Here is a 12,967-nt window from a genome sequence, read left to right on the forward strand (position 1 = left end):
ATTACAGCAAAGTCTGGATGGCTGCCATATGGGCAGGAAAGTTTCCTGGTCTAGCCATTTTCCCCACAACAGTTCTCTGAATTCCCTGCTTTTATTTTTTAAAGTTCTCTTGCCTTTTTTTTTTGCAGAGATGTAAGGGGTAAGGCATATGTCTGCAACAAAAGGGGCTACATATTTTTTTTAAAAAGCTGCAAATTCAGAGAACTTGTTATACATACTGTTATAATATTATATCAATATGATATTAAATTGCCAATTTTTTTTTAAAAAACCCTGAAAAATTCCAGAGGGGAGATTGGGATCAAGGCCAGTTCTTCGTTGGGATTTTGCGGGCAGAGAGTGTGCAGGGCTCCCCCATGTCCAGTACTGGACTCCTTTCTTACTGAGGTATGTGTCCTTGTACCTATGTCTTTCCCCTGCCTACTCGCAAGTTCTCCCACTGCCTGCACTCACAGCTATCCACAGTGCCTGCATGCCTTTTCCCTGATGGTGTTGGGCAGTGGATGATCTGGGTGCTATAGCCACCAGGAGCACCTCAGGTGTTTGTACCATCCTCATGCCCTTCTCCAGCAGTGCTAGGCAGCTGGGATCATGGGTGACAAAGCACTTGTAAGCAAGCAGAGGAAGGGTAGTAATGTGGGTGTCAGCAGCAGTGCACCCACCAGATGTCCTGGGCCATGGCAGCTTCCCCACCACAGAGTATTCTGGCACCAGCGCTGGCTGAGATTATCGTTGCTGGTAGACCTGGGCAAGGAAACAATGGGAAAACCTGCTATACTGAAGCCCTATTGCTTATGCACGGTATTGGCAGCCATAGCAGCAACAGAGAATCTACCATGCCTGTCCTCACATGGAAAACACCTCTGTCTGTACTCTCTATCATGTCCAATATGCCATGCTTGTTCAAATTTGTTGTTCTAGTCCATTGTTTATTAGATGTCTCAACATACTGTGTTGACTTACACTGTTTAATCCTCTTTGAATCTCAGAGAGAAAGGTGGACTATGGATACAGCAAATATTTCATGTATTGTAAACTGCTATCATGTTTTTTCTTAGCCATTTTTTCTAAATTAAAATTTCCAAACTTCTTAGTCTCTCCTTATAGGGAAGGTATGCTAACCTCCTGATAATTTTTGGTCCCCTTTTCTGCATTTTTTGCTCACTACAATATTCTTTTTGAGATGCCACAACCAGAACTGAACTCAGCATTCCAAATGCAGCTAGCCACACCACAGATCTCTTCAAGGGGTTTACAATAATGGCAAGTGCTATCAATCCTCTTCCTAATAATCTCTTGCATAGATTTTGCTTTTTTCTGCCTTTACCACACATTGAGTTGACTCTTTCATCAAGCTAGTAACCACAACCTAAGATCTCTTTCCTGGTCAGTGACAGCTAGGTTAGATTCTCATCAGTGTATATTTAAAATTTAGGATTTTTTGCCCCAATGCACATCATGTTTACTTATACTGAACCTCATTTGCCATGTGAGAAAGACAGCTGGAAATTCTTGCTGATTTTGAGGTGCCATCTCACACAAGCTACTTAGCAATTTCCGATTCTTAACCTTTATTCTTTCTCTTTATGAGTCACACATCCCATATTCCTTGTGTCACATTGTGATGCCTCAGATTTTGTGAGGTAGTTTTTGTCTCCAGGTAAATGCCTCCTAAAGATATTTTCAAGTGGGGAATGTTTTGTATGAACTAATTTCTTTACCGATTAATATGCTGTTACATCTCTGGGAAAATGACTGTGGCAACTGAAAAATGCATTGCCTAAGCCAAAGAAACCATTCCTGCTGCATCTGTGGAGGTCCTACTCATACCAGGTGTTCTCCACATTACTTTGTCCCCAGAGACACTTGGGGAAACACTATGTGGAGACAGAACTGACTGTGTGAACTGGTTTTGAGAGTTCTCATCTAATAGTACTATCTACACACCAGATTAAGATGTCAGGAAATGTTCGTGATGGATGTTCTGGTGTGAGCTCCCTTGCTTACAATTTGCCAAAGACCAAGCAGGAGTATATTTCAGAGGCATTGCAAGTCTCTTATTTAGGTTGCTTTCCTTTCAGGTGTGTGAAAGGGCTGCTTCTTTTCCCCTTGCCAACAGCAGTCCTTCCAATTATCAACGTGCTTTCTAGGGAGAAGCTCAGGCTAGCACGTGTGGGACATGAGATGATGATGCGGCTGTGCTGCAGGCAAGCAGACAATTCTGCCGGGGAGGGGAGCGAGACAGACCGAAACCCAATTCAAAGAGAACGGCGTTTAACCGCCTGCGCTGGACTAGCGCGCGGGCTCGCGGCTCCGGCACCCGCACGCGCCTCTGAACGTGCCCGCGCGGGGAGGGGAGAAGAGCGCAGTGACGTCCCCGGGATGCGGACAGGTTCCTGCCTTGTCCTCCTCCCTCGCTTCGGCTTGGGGTTTGGAGAGCTTGCCGCCTCTGGGCGGAGCGGCTTTCGGCGGCTGTGCTGTCCGGTGCGGACTGGCCGCTTGTCGGCTGCCGGGCCGAAAGCTTCGCTCCGTCTTGTCAGCTGGCGGGGTTGTTGGGCATAGTCGGGTGCGGCTGCGCGGAGGGTGGCGTGGCGCCGAAGGTGCCCGGAGACGAAGGAGGCCGAGCCGAAAGGAACACCGCAGCCTCCCCAGCGGAGAGGGTGGCTGACAGCCTGCGTGGGAGAGACGGGCAGGTTGGTCTCCCCTGTAACGACTCCGTCCTTCCCTCGCTTCCTGCCGGCAAAGCTCCGAACGGTCCCCTTGAAAGCGGGCGGATAAATACGGTGTGGCCGGCGCTGAACCTGGGCTGTGGGAATAGGGTGGGCTCCGCACAGCGCCGAGGGAGGGGCATTCCCACAGGGACCGCGTTCTTGGCTTGTGCGGTTCTCCCTTTACCTTGCTAACTTCATGGCCACGGCATATCTGCTAAATTGATGCCTTAAAAAAAAATTGGTCAGAAGTGCTGGCTCTAGAGTGGAGTTTGCAGCATATAGTCTGCCGAACGTCGGTGTAATGCAAGTTAGTAGTGCTGGTACTAGTAGTACTTTCAGATAGCTCTTCAACTGTTTCCAATTTGTTAAGCAGGCTTTTTGTTTTAATTACTTTTAATCTCTTTTCAGATGATTTACATGAGTAAAAGTCAACCACAATATTCCAAATAATCCAAATTTAAGTAAATAATGCTTTCAAAAACAGACTAAATCAATAAAACGTTTAAGTACTGGATTCACTTGTAGAGAATTCCCTTAGGACCCAACAGAAACTTGTTTAAGTTGGTTTCCCCTTACACCAGTCCTACAGTAAGGGAGTACGAGTTCTCTGATCTTATATGCCTAGCTGGCTCTCCCACTCTGTATATTTCAATTTGTCCCATGTTCAGGAGCATGAGAAAGTTGTAGTGAGGGAGAACTCTGGACACGTGGGAGGTGTCCACAGGCCTTCCTTTTTCCTTAATGGCAAGTTTGCGTTGCCTTTACTGTGTGCCCATGTTGGGTGGAGGAGATGAGGGTTCTGTTGATCCTTATGGGAATCATCCATGCTCTGCGATGTACTGGTGCTACAAGTAGATTAAGTTTATCTGTCTACCTCATATTTTTAACCCCACCCTTCTTCCAAAGAATTCATGAGAGCGTGCTTGGTTACGTCCTCCCCATTTATACAAAACACAGAAAAAAACCTTTAATTTTATCTTTTTCAAGATCTGCTGAATTAAGGTGTTTTGACTTGTTTCTCAAAGGTTATTGCTGTTCTAACCCTGCAGACTTCACTGGGTGCAGTTTCCTAAAAGTTACTATTGAAGATCTGCTTTGAACAGATGTCATAATAGATGCTTGTTGCAAGAAAGAAAGTTGCCAAGAATAGGCTTTTAAGAGGGCACCTTAATTCCCAGAGAGAAGACACTTTCTGTGACACGCTGGACCTAGATAGTTTAGCAGTCAGGGTGAAAACTGGTTGCTCTGATGTGTTTACCAACACCAGTCATGGGAATTTTTAGTTCTAGATCTGAGCTGCTTGACAGTTCATTAGTTTCAGTTTCTAACCCACCCCATCCAGAGTGTCAACATTGAAAGGAATAAATGTCAAAAATATAAAACACTAATATTAAAAAGATGAACTTTTCTGCACTTGTTTAGCATGGGCCATGGAGAATTCTCCTTTAAAAAGATCTTCAGTGCCTTTGAAAGGTGCTGAGGGTCAGATTTGGGCAAACGTCTAGGGGAAAGGAGATAAACAACTGTGAAATGCCTCTGTATACCCTGCTGTTCATACTTCATGTAGTTGTGAAAGCATTCTAAAACACTGTAATAGAAGGCAGAAGCAGTGGGAAACACAAGTGAGTGGCCCGCTCTTGTAAAGATATAGGCTACAAATCTTTTGTTCCAACTGAAACTTCCAGACAAACATCAGTGGCAACTCGTTATAAACTGGGCACCTTATAATAGTCTAGTCCTAAATTGAGATGCTGATAACTTAAATGTGAATGCTCTTGCCAGATGAATTTACTGTAGTCTTAACTCCTTGTTTACATATGTGCCAGTTCATCTCCTTGTTGTTCAAAGTTTGCCTCAAATATCAAGCCAAGTAGTCCTTGCACCTGTACAGTAGCTACTTGTGTTACAGAGTCACAGCTAAGTCATACCCTGGTAAATTACATTTGTAACTTGTGTCTTGCAACAGTGGACATATAAAACCTTCTCAGGCATGTATTCCCTAGGTGCTTGGCTCAGTCGTTGAAGCACCTTAATGGTTGAGGACAGAATCTCTGTGCCCCATCTTGATGCCTGTTATCTCAGAGGCATCAGTTAATTTACCTGCATTGGGTGCACTGCCTGCAGGAATTCACATGTACAGATTGGTCCTGATTAGGACAGTTCAGCTGCCCTTCCCTTTAGGATTGTATGAGAACATGGTGTGCCTGCAGTATTGCGTTTTTTTTAAAAAAAGGGGTGTTTTTTTGTTATTAGTCTAAAAGTTTGAAAAGATGTTTGCAGATGTGAGGAAGTAAGAAACTAAAATTTCCATGAGACAGTGCAAAAGTACAAGTGTGTGGATTTATCCAGATGTAGGCAACTAGGCAGCCATTAACAAACACTGTGCAATGTTGCCATACTTAACTAGTAAAACAATTCTCATCTCAAAATGTGAAAAAGTTGTTTATTTTTAATAGTGTACCTTTTGCTCTTGGAGCTGGTGATGATGGATGTAGCTGGGGGGGGGGAGGGGGAGGAGGTAGTTGTGGCAAATCAGGATGTATATGGTCATGCAGTTTTCCCTTTTCAGAAATCTAAGCTGTTCAGTCACAGACAAATAGTGTTTTGAGCACTGTAGATTGCAAGTAGGCCATACTCTGAATTTATAACAATAACATTTGATTTGTATACTGCCCTTCAGGACAACTTAATGCCCACTCAGAGCGGTCTTTATGTTGTTATTATCCCCACAACAAAACACCCTGTGAGGTGGGTGGGGCTGAGAGAGCACCAGAGAGCCATGACTAACCCAAGGTCACCCAGCTGGCTTCAAGTGGAGGAGTGGGGAATCAAACCTGGCTCTCCAGATTAGAGTCCCACGCTCTTAGCCACTACACCAAACTGGCTCTGTAGGTGATCGAGCATCCATGATCTTAAATACACATGGAAAGAGTGCTGATATTGATCTTCTGATAGAATATGTAAAAAACACTTCTGTCATGTGTCAGTCTGGCCTTCCAGATACAATAATAACAATAATAACTGCACTAATCTGCTCTTCTAGACAGATTAGTGCCTCACCCAGAGTGGTGAACAAGTTAGTGTTATTATTATCCCCACAATACTGCTGGGGAGCTGGGGCTGAGAGGAGTGGCTTACCCAAGGCCACCTATTGAGCTCATGGCAGTAGTGGGATTCGAACCAGTAGAGTCCTGATTCGCAGCCAAACCACTTAACCACTGTGCTACAGTGGAGGAGTCAAGATTTCTAGGTGCTTTAATTGTACTGGAAAGACAGGAGACAAAGAATCTGCACAATTAAGGCAATACATCTTACTGAGAAATGAGAGGAAAGGGTTTCCAGTGAGGAGAAAAATGGAGGAGTGAGCCTCTGACAGGTTTGGAGGAATGACACAGCTAATTCCTGGCAAGGGGAGCAACCCGGACCTGCTAGTCTACCTGGAATGAAGGTCAGATTGTGAGATTTTCTATATGGATTCCTTAGGACTACTTTTGGGGGGAGTATACCAGGACATTAAACTCCCACTTTAAGATTTATGAGAATAATTACCTAAATGACAAAGAGAAGTTTTCTCCAAACAAAAATACTATTCTTTTGGTAAGAAGCCTTTTTACATTAAGTTCTAGTCTTCAGGAGAATTTTTATAAGATGATGTATCTATGGTATATGACTCGTGAGAAATTGGCTAGAATGTATAAGTGTACATCAGATGTATGTTGGAAATGTATTCAGCATGAAGGATCGTTCTTTCATATGTGGTGGTCTTGTAAGTTAGCAAAAACCATTTGGAAACAAATACAGTTATTGAATCAGAAGTTCTTAAAGATTAAAGTGCAATTGAAACCTGAGATATTTTTATTGGGAATGACGGACTTTCGGTTTGAAAAAAGTGCCAGCACTCTTTTTTTATATATGATTGCAGCAGCAAGACTATTATTCACTCAAAACTGGAAGAACTCGAATCTGCCTACAATGGAAGAATGGTTGACAAAGATGATGGAGCTGACTGAGAGCCAAGCTACAAGAGACAAATTACAGGAGGATGCACATGTGAAGGGAGTCTCAATGTTAGCCGGGAAGCTGAGTTTTAAAAGAAATCGGAAGGCTTTGTCAATTTCCCCTCTCTACAGAGCCAGGGGAGTTGGCTCCTCAGAGGGTTTGTTAATTTCCTTTTTGCCTCCAAAGGCTCTGTCAGTTTCACCTCCCCTTCTAGGAGACTAAGAGGAAATTAACAAACCCTTTGAGGAGCATCTCCCTGGCTCTGTAGAGAGGGGAAATTGACAAAGCCTTCTGATCTCTTTTAAAACTCAGCTTCCCAGGCAACATTGCTACTCCCTTCACGTGTGCATCCTCGTGTAATTGTCTCTTGTAGCTTAGCTCTGAGATGGCAAAGCTTACTTCACTGATTAGAAAAAAGTCATTAAGTTCATTTGTTGATGAATGGAAACCCTTCATAGACTGTTTATATGAAATAGATAATAACAATTTGATGATTTCTAGATTTATGGATTTTAATATTAGAAAAAAGAGTTGTTAATCATTACTTAGAGAAAGTGTAGATTTGACATGTTACGAATATTTGTTTTGAAGAAAATCGGAAACATTTTAGTTTGTTTTTGTTTTTTCTGCATTATGTATGTTTTTATATGCTGATCAGTTCTTTTCGTTTGTTTCATTAGTATATATGTAATTGTAGTTTTTTAGGTTTGTTTTCAATTATATAAAACTTATAATTAAAAACAAGAAATAAGATGAAAGCATGACTTAGAAAGACAAGATGAGAGTTCTAAATTGCAGTCCAGGCCATTGTAGAATGAGAAGATTGGAGCACTGATGTAAGCCAAGGAACAAGGGTAAGGCTTATATATGCAGGGAACAAAATACAAATGGGTAGAGGCACATTAGGGAGTGGAGTCTGAGCTACATAAAATGTGTTTTCTGTTTCAGAGACTTTCTAACAAAAATCATGTTCATTTCCCCCTTCTCCCTAATCTCCTTCCCCAGGATTTTATAATTTCTCAGGGGTGAACAGTCCAATTCCTTCATCATCCTTTCTTCCCTCCTCTCCTTCCCCACTTAATTGTCTGTCTCATCAGCTTTCAGTGTTCTGTTCCTCCTACAGGATGCTCAGTTCTCTGCAGGCAGTTTTTGTTTTTGTTTATTTACAATGCTGTGTTATTACGCTTACCTAGGGAATTCCCCCAGGTATATAGGAACGCTTGCGTTGGTTATGGATGGACTTTTTGTGACTGGAACAAACCACTATCTTTACTTTTGGATTTAGTAGTACTGAAACTCAATCACCATCTCCCATGAAAATTGGTGGGTAATGTTAGCCCAGTCACACAGTGTCAACCTAATCTACTTTATGGGGTTGTAAGAATAAAATGAAAGAAAAATTGTGTAAGCTCTTTGGAGGAGAAATCTGATAAAAATGTAATAGAGCACAAAGGAAAATGTGTAGAGATTGTCAAGTGCCTTGGCTAATCTCACATGAAGCTGCCTTACATTGAGTCAGACCATTGGCTGGTCTATCAAGGTCAGTGTTCTCTACTAGGAGCAGCTGTGGTTCTTTAGGGTCTCAGGTATTTCATACCACCTGATCCTTTTAATTAGAGATATTGATGATTGAACTTGGGATCTTCCCATATGGTTTATGTCTCTGAGCCATTATGGGGAGGGGTGAAGCAAGACAAAGATCATTAAGTACTAGAAAGCCTATGTTTTTTAACAGAGACATAATGGTGTTTTCCATACACATAATGTGTATTTTTCTTGTTGCTGCTGCAGCTGCTCATACAGCACCGTGGCAACAGGGCTTCCATAGAGCAGGTTTCCCTAGTATTGCTGCTGCCAAGGGAGCTGCTTCCATCAAGGGCTGGGCTTTCCATCTGCCTGGCCCCGCCCCTTGTTGCTCCAGCCTACAAAGGTTGTTGTAGCCTGCACTGCTGCTGCTGCTGCTGCTGCTGCCAAGGGAGCTGCTTCCATCAAGGGCTGGGCTTTCCATCTGCCCGGCCCCGCCCCTTGTTGCTCCAGCCTACAAAGGTTGTTGTAGCCTGCACTGCTGCTGCTGCTGCTGCCAAGGGAGCTGCTTCCATCAAGGGCTGGGCTTTCCATCTGCCCGGCCCCGCCCCTTGTTGCTCCAGCCTACAAAGGTTGTTGTAGCCTGCACTGCTGCTGCCGCTGCTGCCAAGGGAGCTGCTTCCATCAAGGGCTGGGCTTTCCATCTGCCCGGCCCCGCCCCTTGTTGCTCCAGCCTACAAAGGTTGTTGTAGCCTGCACTGCTGCTGCCGCTGCTGCCAAGGGAGCTGCTTCCATCAAGGGCTGGGCTTTCCATCTGCCCGGCCCCACCCCTTGTTGCTCCAGCCTACAAAGGTTGTTGTAGCCTGCACTGCTGCTGCCGCTGCTGCCAAGGGAGCTGCTTCCATCAAGGGCTGGGCTTTCCATCTGCCCGGCCCCGCCCCTTGTTGCTCCAGCCTACAAAGGTTGTTGTAGCCTGCACTGCTGCTGCCGCTGCTGCCAAGGGAGCTGCTTCCATCAAGGGCTGGGCTTTCCATCTGCCTGGCCCCGCCCCTTGTTGCTCCAGCCTACAAAGGTTGTTGTAGTCTGCACTGCTGCTGCTGCTGCTGCCAAGGGAGCTGCTTCCATCAAGGGCTGGGCTTTCCATCTGCCTGGCCCCGCCCCTTGTTGCTCCAGCCTACAAAGGTTGTTGTAGCCTGCACTGCTGCTGCTGCCGCTGCTGCCAAGGGAGCTGCTTCCATCAAGGGCTGGGCTTTCCATCTGCCCGGCCCCGCCCCTTGTTGCTCCAGCCTACAAAGGTTGTTGTAGCCTGCACTGCTGCTGCTGCTGCTGCCAAGGGAGCTGCTTCCATCAAGGGCTGGGCTTTCCATCTGCCCGGCCCCGCCCCTTGTTGCTCCAGCCTACAAAGGTTGTTGTAGCCTGCACTGCTGCTGCTGCTGCTGCCAAGGGAGCTGCTTCCATCAAGGGCTGGGCTTTCCATCTGCCCGGCCCCGCCCCTTGTTGCTCCAGCCTACAAAGGTTGTTGTAGCCTGCACTGCTGCTGCCGCTGCTGCCAAGGGAGCTGCTTCCATCAAGGGCTGGGCTTTCCATCTGCCTGGCCCCGCCCCTTGTTGCTCCAGCCTACAAAGGTTGTTGTAGCCTGCACTGCTGCTGCCGCTGCTGCCAAGGGAGCAGCTTCCATCAAGGGCTGGGCTTTCCATCTGCCTGGCCCCGCCCCTTGTTGCTCCAGCCTACAAAGGTTGTTGTAGCCTGCACTGCTGCTGCCGCTGCTGCCAAGGGAGCTGCTTCCATCAAGGGCTGGGCTTTCCATCTGCCTGGCCCCGCCCCTTGTTGCTCCAGCCTACAAAGGTTGTTGTAGCCTGCACTGCTGCTGCCGTTGCTGCCAAGGGAGCTGCTTCCATCAAGGGCTGGGCTTTCCATCTGCCCGGCCCCGCCCCTTGTTGCTCCAGCCTACAAAGGTTGTTGTAGCCTGCACTGCTGCTGCTGCTGCTGCCAAGGGAGCTGCTTCCATCAAGGGCTGGGCTTTCCATCTGCCTGGCCCCGCCCCTTGTTGCTCCAGCCTACAAAGGTTGTTGTAGCCTGCACTGCTGCTGCTGCTGCCGCCAAGGGAGCTGCTTCCATCAAGGGCTGGGCTTTCCATCTGCCTGGCCCCGCCCCTTGTTGCTCCAGCCTACAAAGGTTGTTGTAGCCTGCACTGCTGCTGCCGTTGCTGCCAAGGGAGCTGCTTCCATCAAGGGCTGGGCTTTCCATCTGCCCGGCCCCGCCCCTTGTTGCTCCAGCCTACAAAGGTTGTTGTAGCCTGCACTGCTGCTGCTGCTGCTGCCAAGGGAGCTGCTTCCATCAAGGGCTGGGCTTTCCATCTGCCCGGCCCCGCCCCTTGTTGCTCCAGCCTACAAAGGTTGTTGTAGCCTGCACTGCTGCTGCCGCTGCTGCCAAGGGAGCTGCTTCCATCAAGGGCTGGGCTTTCCATCTGCCCGGCCCCGCCCCTTGTTGCTCCAGCCTACAAAGGTTGTTGTAGCCTGCACTGCTGCTGCTGCTGCTGCCAAGGGAGCTGCTTCCATCAAGGGCTGGGCTTTCCATCTGCCCGGCCCCGCCCCTTGTTGCTCCAGCCTACAAAGGTTGTTGTAGCCTGCACTGCTGCTGCTGCTGCTGCCAAGGGAGCTGCTTCCATCAAGGGCTGGGCTTTCCATCTGCCCGGCCCCGCCCCTTGTTGCTCCAGCCTACAAAGGTTGTTGTAGTCTGCACTGCTACTGTTGCTGCTGCCAAGGGAGCTGCTTCCATCAAGGGCTGGGCTTTCCATCTGCCCGGCCCCGCCCCTTGTTGCTCCAGCCTATAAGACTGCTGCTAGGGGACTGCTCGCCTTGTTACTGTTTATTGTTTTTATACTATGTGTGTTAGTTACTGTAGTCTATGTTGTTAATTTGGTAGGGTATTGGGGTTTTGTGTATGTTTGATAGCTTAGTCTGTGATAGTTGGTGGGCTGTTGATTTTGTGAGGGTGGTGGGTTAGCACTATGTTCATTGGTGAGGAGGCCGGCTTGGGGTCGGGGATCCTAGTGATCCGGGGACGCGGGAGGTATAGTGGTGGGAGCAGATTATGGAAGGGAAGGGCATTGAGACATGGTAGGGCTCGGTGCCCTTCCAATCTGCGTCCCATCCCAAGATATACCTGTTGTGGGGCTAGGATATTAAACCACTCTCCGACACTGGCGCTGTGCAATGCCAGGTCCATAAATAATAAGACCAAAATGCTGCAAGATTATCTTGCAGCATTGAATGTGGACCTGGCTTGCGTGACTGAGACATGGGTGAGGGAGGGCGAGACGGTCGCTTTGAAAGAACTAGCCCCCCCCAGGTTATACGGTCCTCCACCAGTCCCGGACAAGTGGTCGGGGGGGAGGCGTGGCTTTGCTCATTCGGGAGTCTTTCTCCTTCAGACCACTCCCCACCCCAAAAATTACTGGCATTGATTGTGTGGGCCTAGTGTTGGACGCCGAGGAGAGGTTGGCAATATGCGTGGTGTACCGACCGCCTACTGCACCTGCATCTTCCCTGTCTGGTCTCTTGGAGGCGGTGGCCAGCTGGGCCTTGGAATTCCCGAAACTTTTGGTTCTCGGGGATTTCAACGTCCATGCTGACGACGATGCCTCCATGCAGGCCATTGACCTGGTGTCCTCCATGGCGGCCCTAGGACTCTCCCAGTTTGTTTCGGCTCCCACGCATCAAGCAGGTCACACTCTGGATTTGATTTTTGGGGCAGGGATGATGGTGGTCCTGGATGCCTATGATGCAGTGCCATGGTCAGATCACTTTGTTCTGAAGGCTCGTCTGAGCATGCCGCTCCTTTCCCAGGTGGGCGGTGAGCGGATTTACGCTCGCCCGCGGAGGCTTATGGATCCAATTGGTTTCCAGGCGGCTCTGCGGGATCCGATGCCCCCTGGCAGTACGTTAGATGAGCTGGTGGATGATTGGCATGGCCGTCTTTCCGAAGCCATCGACGCTATTGCCCCCTGCCGTCCTCTCCGAGCCCGCAAACGGGTAGCTCCTTGGTTTACCGAGGAGCTTCGCCAGATGAAGCGGTCTCTGAGACGACTAGAGCGAGTGTGGAGGCGGGGGGCGCGACGAAGAGGCAAGAACATCTTATAGGACGTTTATGAAAGCCTATGAGGTGGCAGTGAAAGCAGCAAAGAGGGATTTCTTTGCTGCTTCCATTGTATCCGCTAGCTCACGCCCGGCTCAATTATTTCAAACAGTTCGGTCTTTGGTCTCCCTCTCTCAGGGAGACCACCAAATTCTTAATTCAACTATTGGCTGTGAGGCTTTTGCGAGCTATTTTGCGGGTAAAATCTTGTCCCTTCGCCGTGGCCTGCCACCCACTGTTGATACAGTAAGGGAACTGGAGACCCCTTGGCTGTCTTCTGGGTCCGTATTAGATCATTTCAGCCTGCTCTCTCAGGACGATGTTGACAGGATCCTGCAGGGGATGAGGCCAACCACCTGTCCTCTGGACCCCTGCCCATCCTGGCTGGTGAAGGCCAGCTCGGAGGGGCTACGGGACCATCTGGAGGCCATTGTTAACATCTCCCTGAGCTCTGGGGTTTTTCCAGGAGTGTTAAAGGAGGCGGTAGTGCGGCCCCTCCTGAAAAAACCATCTTTGGACCCCACCGACCCGTCCAGTTACCGCCCAGTGTCGAACCTCCCGTTCCTGGGCAAGGTGATTGAGCGGGCGGTGGCGGT

The 12,967-nt window shown here is 48.1% G+C and overlaps 1 protein-coding gene across 1 annotated transcript in view; it reads left to right on the forward strand.

The window, feature by feature from the left end:
* The first annotated feature begins 2,386 nt into the window (after positions 1-2,386).
* AGTPBP1 (ATP/GTP binding carboxypeptidase 1) overlaps positions 2,387-12,967 on the forward strand; it is a 121,185-nt gene continuing 110,604 nt past the window's right edge. Inside the window, exon 1 of the mRNA XM_054986326.1 lies at positions 2,387-2,693. The gene's annotated coding sequence lies outside the window, so the exon portion shown is untranslated. The remainder of the gene's footprint in view (positions 2,694-12,967) is intronic.

Source organism: Eublepharis macularius, chromosome 8, assembly GCF_028583425.1.
Source record: "Eublepharis macularius isolate TG4126 chromosome 8, MPM_Emac_v1.0, whole genome shotgun sequence".
In the NCBI taxonomy this organism is placed as follows: domain Eukaryota; kingdom Metazoa; phylum Chordata; class Lepidosauria; order Squamata; family Eublepharidae; genus Eublepharis; species Eublepharis macularius.